We start from the raw sequence: 21,092 nt of genomic DNA, 5'->3' as shown, positions 1-21,092 counted from the left end.
GAATTCTCTCCACGAATTTCTCAAGGGATTTTCAATAGCTATTACTCCAGAGATTTCGTCTAGAAATTCTTCCGGGGATTTCCTCAAGAAGCATCTTCGAGGATTTTCTCCCGAAACTGGGATTTCCTCCAAAAATTCCTCCGGCAATTTCATTCAGGAAATCTTCCAGAAAATCCTCTGGCGATTTGCTTTAGAAAATTTTCCGAAGATTTTTGCAAAGCATTCGTCTAAAGATTTCCCCCCAGGAACTCCTCCGGGATTTTCTTCAGGAAATTTTAAGGGGATTTCTAATAGCAATTCGGGGATTTCATCCAGAAATTTCTCTGTGGATTTTATCCAGAAATTCTTCCGGGGATTTACTCCAGAAGCACCTCCAAAGATTTTTCCAGGGATTTCATTAAGAAATTCCAACGAGGATTTTTTCCTTCGGGGATTTTTCAGATAATTTATCCGGAGATTTCCTTTAGGAATTTCTCTGGGGATTTGCACCAGGAATTTCTCGAGAGATTTTTTCCAGGATTTCGTCCAGAATTTCTCCTGGATATTTCATCCAGAAATTCATTAAGAAATTCCTCCGGGGATTTTTTCAGAGATTTTTTCCGGAGATTTCCTCCATGGAGTTCTTTGGGGATTTGCACCAGGAGTTGCTGTGGAGATTTTCTCCAGATATTCCTCCAGGTATTTAAAGGATTTCTCCGGGGATATCCTCCAACATTTACTTTGGAAATTTGCTACATGAATTCCTTCGATTATTTCCACCAGGAGTTCCTCCGGAGATTTTCTTAAGAATTTCCTCCGGTGATTTTTTCAAAGAATTCTTCCAGGGATCTCCCAAGAATAATAAGCACCTCCAAAGATTTTCCCAGGGATTTCATTAAGAAATTCGTCCGGGATTTTCTCCAAAAATTGTTGCGGAGATTTTTTTTAGAGAATTTCTCCGGAGATTTCCTCCAATAATTTCTTTGGGGATTAACACCAGAAATTCCTCAGGAGATTTTCAATAACAATTCCTCCGGGGATTTCCTTCAGGAATTCCTCCAGCAATTCTTCCGGAGATTTCTTTCAGAAATTCCTCCGGGAATTCGCTACATGAATTCCTTCGGTTATTTCCACCAGGGATTCCTTCGGAGATTTTCTCCAGGAATTCGTACTGTGATTTTTTCAAAGAATTCCTACGGGGATCTCCCAAGAACTCCTCTTAAGGTTTCCCTCTGGGGACGAGGATTTCCATCAAGGATTTCCACCAAAAAATCCTCCGGATACTTTTATTCCAAGAATTCTTCCGGTAATTCTTTTGGAGTTCCACCGGGAAGTTCTTCGTATTTTTCCAATAATTCGTCCTTCGGAATTCTCCAGAGTTCCTCAAGTACAGTCAAACCTCCTCAAGTTCCCATCGACTCATGAAACAGAAATGCTTTGGAAAGTTGTTTGAGAGGACCATCATAGTAAACATGAAATGTTGGTTCGTTTTGGTCCATGTGTCGATATCCAATAATGGAACAACGACTAATTTAGGTTTTACTGTAATTTATCGGAAATGCTCCGGAGTTCCTCTAGGAATTCTTCTGAAGTTGCTTCGAATAACTCACTACGATCCCTTCGGGAGTTTGTCCTGTGTTCCTCAGAAAATTTCTCAAATGTTTCTTCGGGAATTTCTCTTGACTTCCTCTGGGAATTCCTCCAGGTTTTTTCTTAAGTCCTTTCAGAAATTCTTCCGGATTTTCATCGCAAATTTGAATTTCCTCCTTAGTTTCTCCAGGAATTTCTTCGTCAAGCAATTACCCCAGAGTTTCTCTAGAAACGCTTCCGCTTCCTCCAGAAACACATCCAGAGTTTCTCAAGGAACGCCTCCTAAGTTTCTCCAGGAAGGATTTCCTTTGGAGATTTTCTAGGATTATGTTAAAAATTCTTACAGGAATTCCTTCGCAGCTTCACCGGCGATTCCTCCGGAGTTACTTCAGAAGTTCCTCTGGAGTTCTTTCAGCAATTCTTTTGGATTTCATCCAGCATATGCTTAGAAGTTTAACCAAAGCTTCAGGAGGAACTCCGGAGAAATTTCTGAAGGAACTCTGGAACAATTGCTGGAGGACCTACAGAGGAATTCATGGGGGAAACTCGGAAAATTCCTGAAGGAATACCTGAAAGAAAGATAGATATCCAAAGTACTTCCCGGTGGAACTTTGGAGAAAATTCGGAGGATATGCTAGATTTAATCCAGAAGAATAGCTGAAAGAAATCCTAAGGAATTTCTGGAGCAACTCAGAAGGAATAAACGGTGAAGCACCGAAGGGATACCCAGAGAACTTTAAAGGAACTCCTGTAGGAACTCTGGACAAATTCCTAGAGAATCTCCAAAAGGAAATCCTAGAAAAACTGTTTCTGGAGGAACTCTGGAGACGTTTCTAGAGAAACTCCGGAGTAATTGTTTGACGAACTCTGAAGATATTCCACGAGAAACTTAGAAGCAAATTCAAAGTAATTCCTGTGGAGCTCCAAAAGAATTCCCGGAAATCCTCGATACCAGAGGAAACCCTTGTGAAAACCTTAAGGTGAGTTCTTGGGAGAAATCCCCGGATTAATTCTTGGAGCAATCTTCGCAGAAATTTATAGAGGAAATCCCCAGAGGAATCCCTGAAGGAAATCCCATGATTATTTCTTGGAGGAAGTTCTCGGAAAAGTTCTTGGAACAAACCCCCGGAGGCATTCCCAAAGGAAATTCCCTGAGGCATTCCTGGAAGAAATCTCCGGAAAAAATCCTGTTACAAATCTCCCAACAACTACCTGGAGAAAATTTCCAGAATTTTTTTTGAGAAAATCCTTGGAGAAATTCCTTGCGGAAATCCCCGAGAAAATTACTGGAGAAAATCCCCGAAGGAATTGCTATTGGAGATCTCCTGAAGAATTTCTGGAGAAAATCCCCGGAAGAATTTATGGAGGAAATTCCCGGAAGAATCCCTGGAGGATATCCCAGGAGAAGTTTCGGGAGAAAAAAATCTCTAAAAAAAGAGAGGAATGCTTTTGGAAATTCCCTGAGGAATTCGTGGAGAAAATCCCCGGAAGAGTTCCTGGGGAAATCACCGATGGAATCCTTGAAATCCCTGAAGAAATTCTAGGAAAAAATCCTGGAGAGAATTCTCGAATGAATTCCTGGTTTAAATTCCAACAGTAATTTCCGGAGGAAATCTCCTGAAAAAATCTGTGAAAAAATCCCCGAAACCATTTCTGAAGAAAATCCTTAGAGAAATTTCTTAATGAATTTATGGACGAAATCCCTAGAGAAAATCCTGAATCAAATCACCAGAGGAGCTCTTGGAAAAATTTCCGGAGGTATCGCTGAAGAAAATCCCCGGAAGAATTCCTGGACGAAACCCCCGAAAAAAAAATCTGGTGCAAATCCCCAAAGTAATTTCTGGAGAAAATCCAAGAGGAATTCCTGGACAAAATCCACGGAGAAATTTCTGAAGGAAATACAAACCCGAAAGGATTCCTGGAGCGAGTCCCCGGAGAAATTCCTGCAGCAAATCCCCGGATAAATGCCTGAAAGATATCCCCTGAGAAATTCCTGGAGAAAATCCCCTGAGGAATTTTCCGGAGAAATTCCTGCTGCAAATCACCAGCTGGTTTAAATTCTCTGAAAAAATCTTCGACAGAATTTCTAATGGAAATACAAATAAGAATTTCTTTATAAATTTCTAGACGAAATCCTCAGAGAAAATCCTGAAGGAAATCCCGGTAGGAATTGGAAATGCTATTTGATATCCCATGAGAAATTCCTGGAGAAAATACCGGTGGAGTTCTTTGGGGAAATCTTCGGGGGAATTCTTGAAAAGGTTCTCCCGATGTAATTTATGGGCGGCTCTACCGACAATTCCTTTCGAGATTTTTAATCGGAGTTTGTCAGGAATCCTCCAGTAAATCCTAGAAAATCCTCCGAAGTTCCTTCTTCTTCTATACTTCTGGAGTTATTCCGAGATTCCCCTAGATATCCTCTGGGAAATCCTCAAAAGTTCCACCGGGCAATTTTCACAAGTTTCTCCTAGTATTGATTTAGAGCTCCACCTGAAATCCCTTCGGATTCCTCCAGGAATTCGTTACTTTACATCGCTCCGGAGTTCCCCCAACAATTATTCTGGATTCCATCCAGCAGTTTCTCGGAAGTTCCTTCAGTGTTTCACCATGAATTGCTTAAGAGTTCTTCCATAGATTCCTCCGGAGTTCCATCAGATTTCCTTCATGGAGTAACTCTAGGAGACGAAGTTCATCTGAAGCTCCACCGGAAATTTCTTAGCAGTTCTTCCGGAAAAGTCTCCGGAGCTCCACCGAGAATATTTTCCAAGCTCTGCCGGGAATTATTACGAAACTCCGCCGCAAATTCTATCAGAGCTCCTCCGGGAATTCCTTTGGAGTTCATCCGTATACTTTTTGTTGATAACTTTTGAAATGAATCGAAAAAAAGTACAACAACCGGTGCGTGAGCGTGCGGTTTGATCTATTTTTACTGGTCTATTTATTGTTGACATTTTTGGTATAAACCACCGGTGAAGTTGCCCTAAATACTAAAAAGTATCGGTCCATGTACACTATTTAGCATATTCCTGTCACATTAAGTTCTATACCCATTTCATTTATATCCAACACTTCGAAACCACGTAATTAGTCTAATTCAACTAGTTGACCCAAATTGATATTCATGTGTCCCCCATGACCCGATCCAAAGCACTTCCGTGGCTCATCTGGACAGTTCAAATGTCCGGTTTGGCTTATGTTCGCTCAGTACTCAGAGCATTGCTGCACAGCTTGCTAAATGAATGACACACACTTAATTTAGAATGCCGAATCTCGGCTAATTTTAACCGAGATCCGCACAGCCGAGTAGTCGGCAAACAAATTTCCTGAGATCTCAGTAAATAAAAGCCGAGTATCAGTTAATCGTGCTCTGTTGCTTAGCAACCGGACAAATTGTTAGCTGAGTCTCGGTTAAAATCAGAAAACCGAGATTCGCACAGCCGAGCTCGTGAAAAAAATCTAAGTGTGCAGGTCATTTTAATATAATTATTTCACATCATTGATTATTTTATTACACTCGGTACCTGACGTGTGTACCAATAATTTATACACCAACATTTATTATTAATAATGCCTACACGGTAAAAAATCAGCACGTTCGATTGGATAGATTGATCACTTGACTCAATTCAAAACACCAATCACCATGATTTGAAGGGTTCTAACTTTGGGTTTGCTCTACTGTCTCTAGAACTAGACTCTGAAGTGAAAAGTCATTGATTTTGAACATCATGTCTTTTGTATGAAAGCAATCATTGACAGCTCGTTGTAGAAAATGATTGAGATCAATTCAACCCCTATCAACAGATGCGAGTTGGTGTCGAGGTAAGACACTAGACTTGCACTCCGAAGATTGGTGGTTCAAATCTGGGTCAGGCGGAAATGTTTATTTTAACTTTTTTTTTTATTTCTAATCAAAACATGCAACGTTGAATTCAAGTGCTGTTACCTTGATTTTGTCAAGATTCAACAGTAGTGCGAAACCAAGTGCAGAACTATTGATAGCATGGTGCTTATTTTTTACCGTGTATTTGAGCACATTTTCGCCCACCACTCGGAGAATCACTTCACCTGACGAGTCGTTGAGCTGATCGACCACGGTTTGCCTCCATTTGGATTTCCAACGATACAGGGTGGCGCATGGCCGGACAAAACCTTCAATATATATGTAAACAGGCAAATTTGAGAGAGACATTTAACATACTGGTTACATTTCGCTTGAATGTCCTCAATGTGACTTTTGGAACTTAAATTTTATACAGCATGAGCCCTGAATACTTATCTTCATCAGACCCTCTTGAACCCCTCTCATCGTGATAACATGTCTACTTGACGGTTTCAAATATAGAGCTCTTGGTTCATGTAGGAATATCATAAATTGATTTTTTTTTTGACGTAGGACTACGTCTTTGTTTTCTATATTGGGGTGCACTTTAAAAGTACGGAAAATGAGACATGTAACGAAATTAGGGGAGATTTTGAACGTTAATAACTCAGTTGTTTATGAACCAATTATTACGATTTTAGTATCATTCGATCAGAAATGTATCTACGCATCGTTAGTAATATATCCGATAAGTGAATTTTGTTGTTAAACTATTGAAAATTTGATAAACGTTGACCCCTTTCTTATCCAACCAATCACGTTCGAGCACTTTCCGACGGTGTCGCTTCCCACCAGTGTTGCCACAAGTACAGATTTATCTGGAAAGGTACAGATTTTTTTATAGTTTTTGGTACAGATTCTGTACGGTACAGATTACAGATTTTCAAGAAAAAGTACAGATTGGTACAGATTTTTGAAATAGGTAATTTTGTGACACAAAATCCAAAAAAATCGTGAACTTTGGAGTTAATTTTCACAAAACTAAAATTGAACGATACAAATTCCATAGAATTTAATAATAGTTATTTTACAAGTGAAATTATTTCAATAAAAACTATGTTGAACTTCCAAGTTCATTAGGATTTTAAGAGTTTTTTCAACAGTTTTTATTGGATGTGGTACAGATTTTGGGTACAGATTTTTAGAATCTATGGTACAGATAAAAAAGATTTTTCGGCCTTCGGTACAGATAGGAATGTGGCAACACTGCTTCCCACTATAAAAGCAAACGGGTCCCTGCTTCTTCCCTCAGTCTTCTTTTTGCGGTCGGACTGTGAACACGGTCGGGCGAGTCATTCTCGCTTTGCTTTTGCACCCGCGTCACAGTCCAATTTGTGTCGTCGGAAGAGGAAGACGCAAGATTGATTTGCGGCGGCGATGACGATGGCTTGGGCGCTTCTCCGAGCGGCAAACTACTGCTGCTCGGAGAAGCGTCCAAGCCATCGTCGTCGCCGCCGCAAATTTATCCGCGCTCCCAGATTTCGACCCGTGATAAATTCAGCATCGGCGGTCAAGAAGCAAGCCCGTTAGGAGTTAATTACCAGAAGCCCCCAGAGTTGCTGATCCGAGGAGTTGCTGCTAATCGAGCGTCGGAATCGCTCGAGATTCCAAGAGTGAGCATCGTTTCCAGATTTCGACTTGTGCCCTGGGATCCACTACCCGTTGCTGTTGCTGTTTGCGTTGAGGATTTCCCGTTTGACCATGGCAATCAAGTGATAACTTCCCGCAGTGCTATATATCTACCATCGGACCTTGTCAGGACCATCAAATTTGTGGAAAAGAGTTGAAGGAATAATATTTCCGACCTTATTAGATCTTATATTTCTCAATCAATCTCGCAGCTTCATACAAAATTTAATTTGTTATGAATAATTGATGGCACGTCAATTTGAGACGCTGCTGAGTGCCGTCGGGGTGAGTGATCAACATTTCACAACGATTGTAAACTAGAGTGGCATTTCCAACAGTGTCTTTGATTTGCCATATTTTATGAGATCACTTCGATTACGAAAATGATCACATGTAACAAAATTGCGACATGTTTAGAATGCTTTTGAAAAGAAATTCTGATAGAACAATTTTCATAATTTTGGCACCATGGATCAGAAATTTACCTTCATATTAAAGAAAACTATTGATTATCAATAGCGAACTATTGAATATTTAGTAATTGTCAACCCTTTCATTCATGTTCGACCAATTTCTCACGCATTATCATTTTTCGCAATTATCAAGTAATTCTAAGTCCAACTCATTATTGGCACATATGCATTTCCCAGATTGGTCGATAAGAAAGAGAAGAGCACGAATGGGAGGAGCATAATCTGCTAATCTAAGGGTATATAGCATGCTTCCTTCGTTGGATACGGTTTCATTCCGTTTCGACTTCCGAGCTGGCAAGAGCTCCTCCGTTCCTGCGCAGCGACGTCCTTCAAGCTAGCGATCCAGCGTCTGGTGGTCGGTGGTCAAGAAGCAAGCCCGTTAGGAGTTAAATTCCAGAAGCTGATCCGAAGAGGAAAGAGCAGCGAATCAAGCGTCGGACTTATGAAATCGCTCAAGATTTCAAGAATGAGCATCGTTTCCAGATTTCGCCTTGTGCCCGGTGATCCACTACCCGTTGCTGTTGTGGCGATCCAAGGACCATGGCAATCAACTGATCAATCCCGGAGTGCTATTTATCTGTGACCGTATCGAGGCTAAGAAAGTCATCGGCCCTTGTCAGGGCCATTAAATTTGTGGAAAAGAGTTGAAAGAATAATATTCCCGACCTTATAACATCTTATATTCTTCAATCAATCTCACAGTTTCGTACAAAATTTAATTTGGCATTAAGAATTGATGGCACGACAATTTGAGACTATTCTTGGACGCCTTGCTGTGCCGTCGACGTGAGTGCTCAACATTTCACAACGAATGTAAACTAGAGTGGCATTTCCAACAGTGTCTTTGATTTGCCATATTTTATGGGAGCATTTCGATTATGAAAATTATCACATGTAACAAAATTGCGTCATATTTAGAATGGTTTTGAAGAGAAATTCTGATAGAACAATTTTCATCATTTTGGCACGCATTAATCAGAAATTCACCTTCATACTAAGGAAAACTATTGATTATCGATAGCTATCTATAGAATATTTAGTAAATGTCAAGCCTTCCAACTATGCATGTTTGATCAATTTCTCACGCATTATCATTTTTCGCAATTTTCAAGTAGTTCTAAGCCCAACACATTATTGGCACATACCCATTTTCCAGATTGGTCTACAAGAAGAGAAGAGCACGAATGGGAGGAGCATCATCTGCTAATCTAAGCGTTTAAAGCATGCTTCCTTCGCCGGATTCGGTTTCATTCCATATTCGCTTTCGAGCTGGTAAGAGCTCCTCAGCATCTAGTTTATGATATTTCGGCTCGTGATAAACTCATCTGTGGTGTAGTCAAGAATCAAGCCCCTTTAGCAAGTCGCTCAAGATTTCAAACTTAAGCTACGTTTTCAGATTTCGACTTCAGCCGTGTGATTTAATACCTGTTGCTGATGTGTGCCATCCACACCACGAAACATTCAACTGGTTCGTCTTATAAGCAGAGAACTTATACAAATTTCTACACTTGCGTTGGGGATTTTTCGTTTAACCATGGCAATCAACTGATAACATCCTGTAGTGCGATTCATCTATGACAGCATCCGAGCTAACAAAGCCTTTGGCTCTTTTCAGTGCCACCAAATGTGGGTAAGAGAGTTAACAGACTTCCGACTTAATTTATCACATTGCCAAGCAATGAATAATATTTCTCTCAAACCATAAGATCAACAAAGCGATGACTGAAGCTTTCATTATAATCCTCGAATAACTTCTTTCCAATGCTATCATATATTTCATAGGAGGTTACTAATATAATTTCAAAATGATCATACAACCTGAAGTGAAATTTCACATTTTCATAGATAAATATGACGAATTCATCGGATAAAGATAATGTATATTTGGGACATGATTAAACGTACACTTGGCTGCAAATCGTTATATGCATAAATATTCACGAAAGTTTCGACCACTGAAAACAATATGAAGTCAAAACGAGCAACAAGAACGACATCAAATTCAGTTAAATTAACCATCGTGGTCCTACGTCACCAGTTCGTACAACCCCATAGGGATGTACCCTTATAGTTTTTAGCATTAAGAAAAATCTTCCATTTTTGCAAGTATGGAGAAAAGATATCCAAACTTTTTTTCAATCTTCTACAGATGACGCGCAGGCTTCGTCCTTTGGTGGAGAGGCCTTTGTCATCCGCAAACAAAGATTTTTGACATCCCTGAGGTAACTCAGGTAAGTCAGATGGAAAAATATTGTATAATTTTGGTCCCAAAACGATGCCTTGAGGAACACCAGCTCTTACAGAAAGGCTTTCGGACTTGGAGTTCTGATAATTTACCAGAAGTGTACGATTTGATAGATGACTTTGCATTTTTTTAACATTGTATGTTGAAAAATTAAGGTTTTTTAATTTTACAATTAAGCCTTCATGCCAAACATTGTCGAATGCTTTTTCTATGTCAAGAAGAGCAATTTGGGCACCTTTGAAGTTTTGTCCGACCTTTCTAGGAAGGTGTGCCACTGTGCGACAAGTATTGGATGTGGATATGACGGCTGCGGCTGGGGTTCACAATTCATTTGAGGCGATGAATTTAAAATGCATCGCAATGGTCGTTATGCCGGATGTGTCGCACTCTGAGCATTGGTGCATCATAATGATGAGTGGAGGATTGCGGAGCCCAGTAACGAGTGCTAAGCTGAGGCCCATTTCATGCCCTCGCCGGGTGGCTGACCCAGTCGGTGGTTGCTGGATGAGGAAAAGGGAAAATTGACGGCTATTTATTATTAAAAGGCTGCATAAATTATTGCCCAGTTACAGCTGCTGCCAGTCGGGACCGATGATGGATTCAAGATGCGTGTCAGAGTGGGATTCATTAAATTGACCCATGGAAATACATAGAGGTTGATTAAATTAAAAAATGTGACAAAAATTGGTTCAACATTGAATAAAACATTAATTAACAAATTGGATAAATACTACTATTAATCCAATTTTGATATGTCAGGAATTAGAAAAGCGAATTAGCTATTTTTATAATAGTTTTCAAAGGATACGAAAATCTCTCGTTAGGCCCAGATAGCAGTAGCGGTCGTAGCAGTGAACGCGTAGCTATTCAGCAAGATCATATTGTGAGTGATGAGTTCGAATCCCTTCGATCGAGGAAACATTTCAGATTTCTGAGAGGAATCTCTGCAGATTCCTGAGGAGAATCTCTTCAGAATCAGGAGAGCAATCTCTTCAGATTATTGAGAGAAATCTCATCAGATTCCTAAGACAAATATATTCAGATTCTTTCTCACGGTAGTCTGAAGAGATTTCTCTCAGAAATCCGAAAAGATTGCTCTCCAGATTATGAAGAGATTCTCCTCAGGAATCTGAAATGATTCTTCTCAGCAATCGGTGGTGATTCCTTTCAGGAATCTGAAATGATTTCTCTCAGGAATTTGAAGAGATTACACTCAGGAATGTGAAAAGATTCCTCTCAGGTATCTGAAGAGCCTCCTCTCATGTAACTAAAGAGATTCCTCTCAGAAACCTGAAGAAATTTCTCTCTTACTTATAAATCTGATGAGATTTCTCCCAGGAATCTGAAGTGATTCCTCTCATGAATCCGAAGTGTTTCCTCTCAGGAATCTGAAGATTTTTTTTCTCAGGAATCTGGAGGGATTCCTCTCAGGAATCTGAAGAGATTCGGCTCATGAATCTGTGGAGATTTCTCTCAGGAATCAAAAGGTTTTCATCTCAGGAATCTAAAGAGGATTTTCTTCAGGTTTTTGAGCAGAATCTCTTCAAATTACTGAGAGGAAGCTCTCCAGATTCCTGAGAGGAATCTCTTCAGATTCATGATTGTAATCTCATCAGGTTCTGTTCTGTATTAGACAAATTAAATAACACGTCTTTCTTTTATGACGAGAAAATACAGAATAAAGTTTATTGCAAATCAACAGCTTGTGTTACTATGATGCTGCTACCCGAACGATACTTTGCTTGCCACGTTAACAAACTCTGTGGAACACGCGACAGCACATCTCCTGCGTAAGCTACACACTAAGAAAATCTGAATAATAAATGTGATGTAATTCAATAAATTGACTCAATTGACCAAGATTGAAATTGAAAACAGACATATTTTTCTGTCATTAAAAACGTAAGCACTGTCTTTTTATAGCTTGAAAAGTTTTTCTGTGATTTCAAGCGCAAACACGAAAAATTATAACTCATGACAGGTTTTTAGGTTTTAAGTGACATAAATTTACAAGCGTGATGACGTATTCACAGTCCACGCGCTAACGAAACGTCAAACATGTTCAAAGTAAGATGCGCACCGCATAATAAATCATGTAACTTAGTAAGTCACTCAAATAGTGAGAATGTTTTCTGTTTCTCAGTGGAAAATTGCATTGGCAATGTTTTCTTAACGCAACGGATTCGATCGAGTGAAGCATAAATCAGCCACCATCAGAAGAAATGGAAGGATGTGTGCTCTAGCGTTGAAAAACCTCGAAGGAAAGGAAATTTCTGCGTGTGATTATGAAGTTTGAATGGTGGATATTTATTGTGAGCTAACGTGAATAGATAAATAAATTAAACTTGAATCCAATTGTGTCTTCATTTCTACCGAGAAGTGTAATAAATTGTGGTGGGATCTGGATAATTGTGGGTAACGACTAGATTGAGGTTATGTTTTCCAAAATATTCTGTACAGTAAAATTACAAGCACGATCAGTACTGCTGTAAAATTACAAAAATATCGTTTTGTACCATCATGTAAATATAAGATAGAACCTAATTTTGTGTCATTATGCTCGCTTTAATATGTCGGGCATCAATGACACAAAATTACAAGAATTTTTCGAAGTGTGTATAGGCCTCTGCATTGTTTTGATTGTGTATGGGATTTTGACGTTTACTGGCCTTGTTGTTTACAAATTTCATGGTAGAGTGAAAGAGAGAGGTTGATTTTTGTGCAGAGCCCCATAACAACTCTGTAACACGTACCATTCGGTTACTTCTAGAAACATTTATTCCATCATCTCGATAGTATCTTCTCTGCTGTTGAACTGAAGTTGGATCCTCGATAGCCTCATCTTCTGCCGATAGATATTCGTCGTTTGGTAGAAGAACATTTGTAGTATAACTTCCAGTACCTAATCGTTTCTTGAATACCGTAATCCGGGGAAACATTGATCAGAGGGGTAACATTGATCGGTATGACCCTTCTCGTAATAAGTTCGAATCATTATTTATTGATGGAACATTTTCAAAGCATGAATGGTGACTCTTTTTCTTACATTCATGAGTTAATGAAAATTGAGGTTTTTGCGAAGATAGCTTTTAGTTCATGCGTAAATTTGTCAACTTTTTGAATCAATGATTTTAATCATTATGCATAACACTACCGAAAATTATTATCTCACATGAGTTCTGCTTATGGTATGAGAAAGTAAAATGCGGTTGTTACTAAAAATGGCATTGCTGAAAACGATTCAGTTGTCAAATCTGTTATAAGTGCACTCAATTAAGCAACATTAACGAAATACTATTAAGAATGCAGAATTTCCTTAGGAAATTGCCTACCTTTAGGCGTATTCCGCGATTCAAAGTGTTTTTATTTCTGAAATAATCCAAAAAGTAAATGACTTGTAAGAGTTTGGTCTTCATATTCGGCTTCAGAATCCATGATTTAAGTAAGTAACGACATTTTCAATATTAACGAATGTTGTTTACATGGGTGATCAATGTTAAATCAGAAATTTAAGATATTTCCCAAAAAATGATCAATGTTACCCCGGATTACGGTACTACTTCTATCGTCCTTGTTGTGCAATGCGGTGTAGCACGATACATTAGAAGATAACAATGCATCGTTGAAGCAAGTGACTTACCACGGCTAGAGCTATCCGCAAGCATTTTTTAGGTGCGTTCTTGAATGTCTTCACTGCATTTTTAGCTGCACCATTAGAACAGGGACTGTATGGTGCTGAAGTTGGATGACGTATTCCTTTTTCCTTGCAAAATTCTTGAAAGTCTGCCGCAGTAAACGATCTACCATTGTCGGACACCAAACCATCGCAATTCCCGAAACGTCCGAAACAATCTTCTAACTTCTTAATAGTTTCCTTTGTTGATAATGTACTCACCAAATAAGCTTCTACCCACTTTGTGTATCTATCGGTTATAATTAGAAAATTCTTATTTCTCAAAAACAGGTGGTCGATGTGTACTTGTTTGAATGGCCGAGAAGATAGCTTCCATGGAGATATTGGAACATTTTCCAATTCTAGTCTGCACTGTTCGCATCGCTTACCCATGTCCTCAATGTCCTTACCGATGTTTGGCCACCAGAAATAGTTTCTTGCTAACGATTATATTTTCACAATTCCCATGTGCATTGAGTGCAATTCTTGAAGTAAAAACGGCAGAAGTTTTGTAGGCGCTACGATTCGATAGCCCCACATGAGCACTTCTTCCTCCACAATCAGCTCTGTTCTACGAACGAAGAACTTCTTCTACTCAGAATCTTGCACATTGGTAGGCCATCTAGTCTTGACATAGTTCACAACACGACTTACGACAGGATCTCGTCTAGTTTCAACAATCAATTGCTTCCATTCTACTAATGATTTCGTTTCAGCTTCTATAAACTGTAGGAACATGACTTCTCCATTGTTGATATCATCGTCTTCATGGTATTGCTGTTTGCGTTTGACGTGCGAACCTTGGCTAACTGAGCTTCAAATACGGCAATACAAAGTAATCATAGGATACTTAGCAACCATGATCCATAACATCGCCAACCTAGCAAAAAAAATCAAACTCTGACATCGCCTTCCTTGTTAAAAATCTTACCGAGTTTGGTGTTTCCGCATTTGATATTTGCGTTGCAAACGCACACAGCAATATAAAACTGATGATTGTGACAGGAAATTGGCTACTTTATTGCTAACTCTTTTGATGTATTTTATCACGTAATTATAGTTGGCCAAGAAAACGGCCCATCACTGTAGCTTACCGAAAACCATGTCAGGGATGCCTTTATGTCAAAAAATTGTAACAAGGGATAGGTGATCTGTCCAGATGGTAAAATTTCTTCCTTATAAATAACTGCTTAATCTTCGGACTGCATAATATGCTGCCAATTAGCGTTGAGCAAATTTGACCAGAACATCGATGTTACTGAATCGATTCAAATTCAATATGTCGAATCGATTCACCGATTAAATCGAATCATTTGAATCGATGTATTTGAATCGATTCGAATGTCATGCTCATAGGAAAATTTACAAAAACAAGCTTTCAAAATAAAACCAAAAGAAATTGCATATTATTGTCAATTTCCTCTGATTAAAAAACGTTTGAAATTCAAAATTACATATTAAACACTTCAAGGCAGATTCAAAACTATGTCCACTCATCAAAAAATTCTGATCAATTATATCATTTAGAATCGAAATAGAAAATCGAATGAAAAAAATCGATTCACTCGATTTTGAGTGCTCCTAACATCGATTCAAAAAATCGTTTAGGGTCGATGTACCAATAGCCGCATAGCTAAGAACAAATATTCGTATAAAATCGAAAAATAACACTAGCGTCATTATTTTTACATCATCTGAAAGCTTTTTATCTTGGTTTTGTGGGAAAAATATGAAAACTACGAGAACTCATATGTTTGTATTTATAATCGCTTGTGCCACTATAGGAATACATGTGCCTATAGTAGCACTATTTCTAATTTCTGTTCCTATAGTAGCACTAGCATCACGGCATTGGCAAAATACAAATTAAAACCATATTTTTACAAAGCTTTCATACTTTTCCATCAAAGTGTGGATCAAAAGCTTTCGTTTGATGCAAAAAAAGTTCTTAATTCATTAATTATTTCGTATAATAAAAAATAGTTTTTCTCAGTAGTGCTACTATAGGAACAATAAGTTTACTATAGGCGCAAGGGAGCTCAAATTTTAAGCAAAATTAATTATTTCGATCATTTTTCTAACAAAATCAAGCTGTGTATCAATGGTACTTAGATGAATAGCTCCTGAACTTCATGTCAAAAAATATTTTGAAAAGATTTATAGAAAAACGGCCGTAAAAAGCCACTAGTGCGACTATAGGGGACTGTCCACTAAGGGAACACTGACCCTAATCTAAACAAAAAATCGATTTTCAAAATATCGATTCAAAATCGCCCATCGCTACTGCCAATGCTTCGATGTCTAATGGAGAGTATTCTTTTTCGTGGCTTTTGAGAACTCTTGAAATAAAAGTCACCGGTCTATGGTTTCCATCGGAACAAACTGCTTGCTTCTCAGATTAGTGTTCTTATGAGCACTTCCACAATTATTAACTGAGAGCTTTCTTTGCCGATTGACCATTTTTGCATGTGTATATCGTGTGGCAGGTACGATGATACTCTATGCCCTGGGAATCGAGAAAATTTCCTTTACGAAAAGATCCTCGACCAGTGGGATGCGAACCCACGACCCTCAGCATGGTCATGCTGAATAGCTGCGAGTTTACCGCTACGGCTATCTGGGCCCCCCACCAATACCTTTACCAGAAGCATAATATTGCTGTTTGCGTTTGACGTACAAATCTTGTTCAAATGCGTTCCAAATGCGGTAACACAAACTAATCAAAGGACACCTAGCAACCGTGATCCATATCACCGCCAACCTAGCAAAGAAAGGGTATCTTTGACTTCGCCTTGTGAAAAATCTTACCTCGTTTGGTGTTCCCGCATTTGATATTTGCATTTCAAATGCACACAGCAATACTATCGATAAAGCAGGATCATATGGAAATACAGTCATCTCCCCCTTACTCGATATTGAAGGGACCATCGAGTTAGGGAGGTATCGAGTTACAGAACACAAAACCAGTGTAACTGCGATCCAAGAGACCATCGAGTTAGCCATGAAAACCAACTTTTACTATGGTTCTCTAACTCGATATCGAGATACGGAATATCGAGTAAGGGAAAGTTAACTGTAATACATTATCTGAACAAATTTTAAGCTTGATATCCTAGAAAGCAGTTTCGCATTCTGGGGACCATTCATATTTTTATTCTTTCTTCAACAGCCGTTTCAGTGGACTTGATATGGCTGAGACATTCGGAATAAACTTTGAGTAGTACGTAACTATTCCCAAAAATTCTCGTAACAGTTTTACGTTTTCTGGCCTCGGAACATCCATTTTCGCTCGTAACTTTTCCGGATCCTTATGGAGACCGTCGCCGTCCACAATGTGTCCAATAAATTGTAATCGTTCTTTAAAAAACTCACATTTATCTCGGTTGAGCCGAAAACCAGTGTCCAAAAGATTCTTCAATACTTTCGACAAATTGTTGAGGTGTTCACTGATTGTTGCTCCAGTAATTAGAACATTGTCCAAAAAGTTGACAGATCCAGATGATCAGATTGATGATTTTGCACGCTATAAAATACCGTCAAACGGGGCTTCTTTTGACATTATTTCCACATTCTTTAACTTTGAGGATTTGTAACTCTTAGAATTATGGAAAGATATTGATAATTTTTGCCTATATTTAAGTTGTACATGTACGTATCAAATGTGCAAAATATGAGGCAAATCCATCAAGAAATAACAAAAATACTTGAATAGCGAAAAAAGTGTGTCCTTCAAGACAAAAAAAATTGGGGTGGGTAATGTCTATTACATTACCGCGGGGTTGACGTAGAACTACGATGATTAATAATTTGATTTGTCATGTGTATGAATTTGTAAGTGTACTAGTTTTTGTTGTTATTGATCGGATGAAGTTTTCAGAAGTTAACTCTTTTTGGACTCATTTTGGTAGTCTTGAAAAGAACTATTTGTCGTTCTGTGGTTCCGAGAACCAGTGTTTGGTGTTCCAGGAATAATGCCAGATGATTGAATTTGTTTGTTTGGTCGTTGCTTCCTTGTGTTGCTTGGTTGGGTGATCGGTTTCTGGCTCCAGCTGTAGTTCGCCAAACTCCTCCAGTAGATTAGATGTTTGATAGCTCGGGTGCTTCGATCGTGATAATCGATTGAATCGGTCCAGTGCTTTGGTCTATAGCAATATCCATTGCATGAGCATTTAGGCTCTGTACATTGATACTCATCAATATGCAGGCTGGGCCACTATGATCCAGTATTTCACGTCTCAAAGCGTCACTAATCGATGATTGCCTAAGCGCTGCAGCTCATTCCTCAAGTCAACCCTTGGAATTGCTGCCTTTGGCGTGATGGAACTGGGAAGAATTGGTAGAGTTTGTCAAAAATAGTCCTTGCAGTGAAGTAACCCGCGACAAACCAACATATACCAATTGCTGATCCTGGCTTTTGTCATAGTCGTATACGACCTCGGGGAAAGTTCCACCTTGCGACTTATGAACAGTTAAAGCACAGGCACTAACCATCGGGAACTGAATGCGTTTGCATTTGATTATGCCGCACAGTTTGAAAGTAAAATAAAAATTCTTTATACAGGAGTGAAATTGGAATTTCAAAACCAAGAGCCTTACGTTGGCATGAAATATTTTGAACTCTTATAACTGTTTGCTGGTTTGACGAAATTCCTTGAATGGCACATCACAGACAATACATCAATGGGTCATGTCGTTTACTTACTGAATCCCACATAACTGTTCAAATAGTTTAATAACTGTTTTAAAAGAGAACGTTGATTTCAAGCAAATTTATAAATAGGGGTGCTAGAGAAAATGTGACGTCATTTGCTTTCAATTCTCCGCTTCGATCGCATCTCAGCAGGCAACAGATCGTCTTGCTCTGACCGGGCGTGCTTCTCAGGCACAGACATCGATAGCGAAGGACGCCCCCGTTTGTCTTGCTTCGCTCAAATCAAACTGTCTAGCGAGCGAGAGAAGATGCCGTCCGATGATAAAGCCATCACCGCTGCCGCCGCCTAGAAGAAGAAGAGGAAGCAGTCCACAGGAGAAATTGCGGTCGAACTGTGATCACGGTCGGGCGAGTCATTCTCGCTTTGTGGTTCACCGCTTGTTTGCGTTCACCCAGCCATCGTCATCGCCGCCATCATCAGATTTTGACTTAAGCCCGGTGATCCACTACCTGTTAATGTTGTGCGCCATCCACGTCACGAAACTTTCGGTTCGTCGTATAAGCAAATAACTTGCTCAAATTTATACATTTGAGTTGAGGATTCCCCGTTTGACCATGGCAATCAACTGATAACATCCCGCAGTGTTATTTATCTGTAAGAGCATCAAAGCTAACAAAGCCATCGGCCCTTTTCAGGGTCATCAAATTAGTAGAAAAGAGTTAAAAGAGAAATATTTCCGACTTTATATATGACTTCTTATATTCCTAAATCAATTTCACAGCTTCATACAAAATTTCATTTGTCATGAATAATTTATGACTCAACATTTTGAGACTGTAATCGCGGATGCTGCTGCAGTGCCATCGGGGTGAGTGCTCAACATTCCACAACAATTGTAAAATAGAGTGGCATTTCCAACAGCGTCTTTGATGTTCCATATTTTGTGGGAACACTTTGATTAGCAAAATTATCACATGTAACAAAATTGCGACATATTAAGAATGCTTTTGAAAAGACATTCTCATTGAACAATTGTAATAATTTTGGCACCCATGGATCAGAAATTTACCGTCATAATAAAGAAAACTATTGATTATCAATATCTCGTATTGAATATTTAGTTAATGTCAACCCTTCCAGCAATTCATGTTCGACCAATTTCTCACGCATTAGCATTCTCCGCAATTTTCAAGTAATTCTAAGCCCAACACATTATTGGCCCATACCCAGTTCCCAGATTGGTCGATCAGAAAGCGAAGAGCACAAAAGGGAGGAGCATCGTCTGCTATTCTGAGGTTATAAAACATGCTTCCTTCGTCAGATTCAGTTTCATTCTAATTCCGCTTTCGAGCTGGTAAGAGCTCTTCCGAATTTGCTCAGCGAGAAGAACCTCGCTGCTAGAAATCTGCTGAGCTGTCATTCTTCAAGCTGCCAATCCAGCATCTGGTCTGTGAAATCGCTCAAGATTTCTAGGTTCTAGGGATCGGTCAGATCCGCGCTTCTAGATTTCGCCTCGTGGTAAACTCGTGGTCACAGCATCCAAGCTCAATCGGCACTTTTCAGGGCCAACATACGTTCATAAAAGGGTTTATTGGATGATATTTACTGATTTACCTAAAATGATCTAAATATCGCGGTATACTACAATTTGGTTCACATAATTTACCCCACATAATTACATGAATTTGAGAATTTACCACTGCAGCGCCGTCGGACCGTAATAACATCATGTTACTCAGAATTGTATGGTATTGCTGTGTGCATTTGAAATGCAAATACCAAATGCGGGAACACCAAATGCGGTAAAATTTTCAACAAGGAAGGCGAAGTCAAAATTTGATTTTCTTTGCTAGGTTGGCGGTGATATGCATCATGATTGCTAAGTATCCTTTGGTTACTTGGTGTTACCGCATTTGAAGTTCAGTTAGACTGGATTTGCACGTCAAACGCAAACAGCAATATTTCAAACAGCATCGTTGATTTATCATATAATGGGGGAACACTTCCTAAATTCTCGAGTATTAAATTGGAAAATGTATTAAAATTGCGACAGATTTTAAATACTGTTCAATATACTGTTTCCTGACCAATTGTAATAAGTAACTATTGATCTGAAATTTTTCTACATGTTAGTCTATTGCGTTAATCTGAGAAATAGGCTATATGAAATTGTTGTCTTGGCAAGGGATGTACAAGATGAGCATTATGTATTAATTTTCCAATTTCCGTACTCGAGAATTTTAGAAGCGGGGGCCGTGATGCTCGGGATGGATTGTCTTCCATGACTGGTCCTGGCTGGAAATGTTCGTGGGGAGAAACTCGACCCTTTGCTGCAGTAATTTCATTAACAACTCTTTGGTAAAGCAGAAATTTATGATAAAAGTGAACTTTTTCAAAACAACTCTTATTGATTGGAATATTTATCAACAATTCTTTGTTAAGTAAAATCATCCTTAATAACTCTTTGCTCCATCGCCAAACCAAACCATTTCATTGAATTCATCAAGTACAAGAATATGAATGGTAAGGAGAGGCAGATGGTGTATATTTTGCTAACGTTACTTTCCAACAGGTCGCCGGTTGGCGCTGACTACTAATCCGTCCACTGAATGATTTTCAGTTGTTGCTTTCGCTTCGTTGATCTCTGGTTCCGTTCGCTACTCGCACACTGCTGTGGCTTTCACGCGCTCTTCTTTGCTGCTCCGCTGCTTGATCCGTTCGTTATGCCGTTCGATTTGTGAATGAGCTGGGAACAGAACAACCAGTGGTTTTATTTGCTCGAGCTCCGTTCACCGATGGCGAGTGGTGGGGTTCTCGCTTGGTTGTTTCGTCACTTCGTTCGCTACTCGCACGCGATTGGTTATTGCTTTCGCGCTATTTTCGTTGATGGTGTGATTCTTCGCTGAGAAATAAAAACTGCAACTCTTTTGATTTTTCATGCAAAATGACCAACTTTGATAAACTATAT

This window comes from Aedes aegypti, chromosome 2 (genome assembly GCF_002204515.2).
Source record: "Aedes aegypti strain LVP_AGWG chromosome 2, AaegL5.0 Primary Assembly, whole genome shotgun sequence".
In the NCBI taxonomy this organism is placed as follows: domain Eukaryota; kingdom Metazoa; phylum Arthropoda; class Insecta; order Diptera; family Culicidae; genus Aedes; species Aedes aegypti.
The sequence above is the reverse complement of the archived record's forward strand: the minus strand, read 5'-3'. Positions refer to the sequence as shown.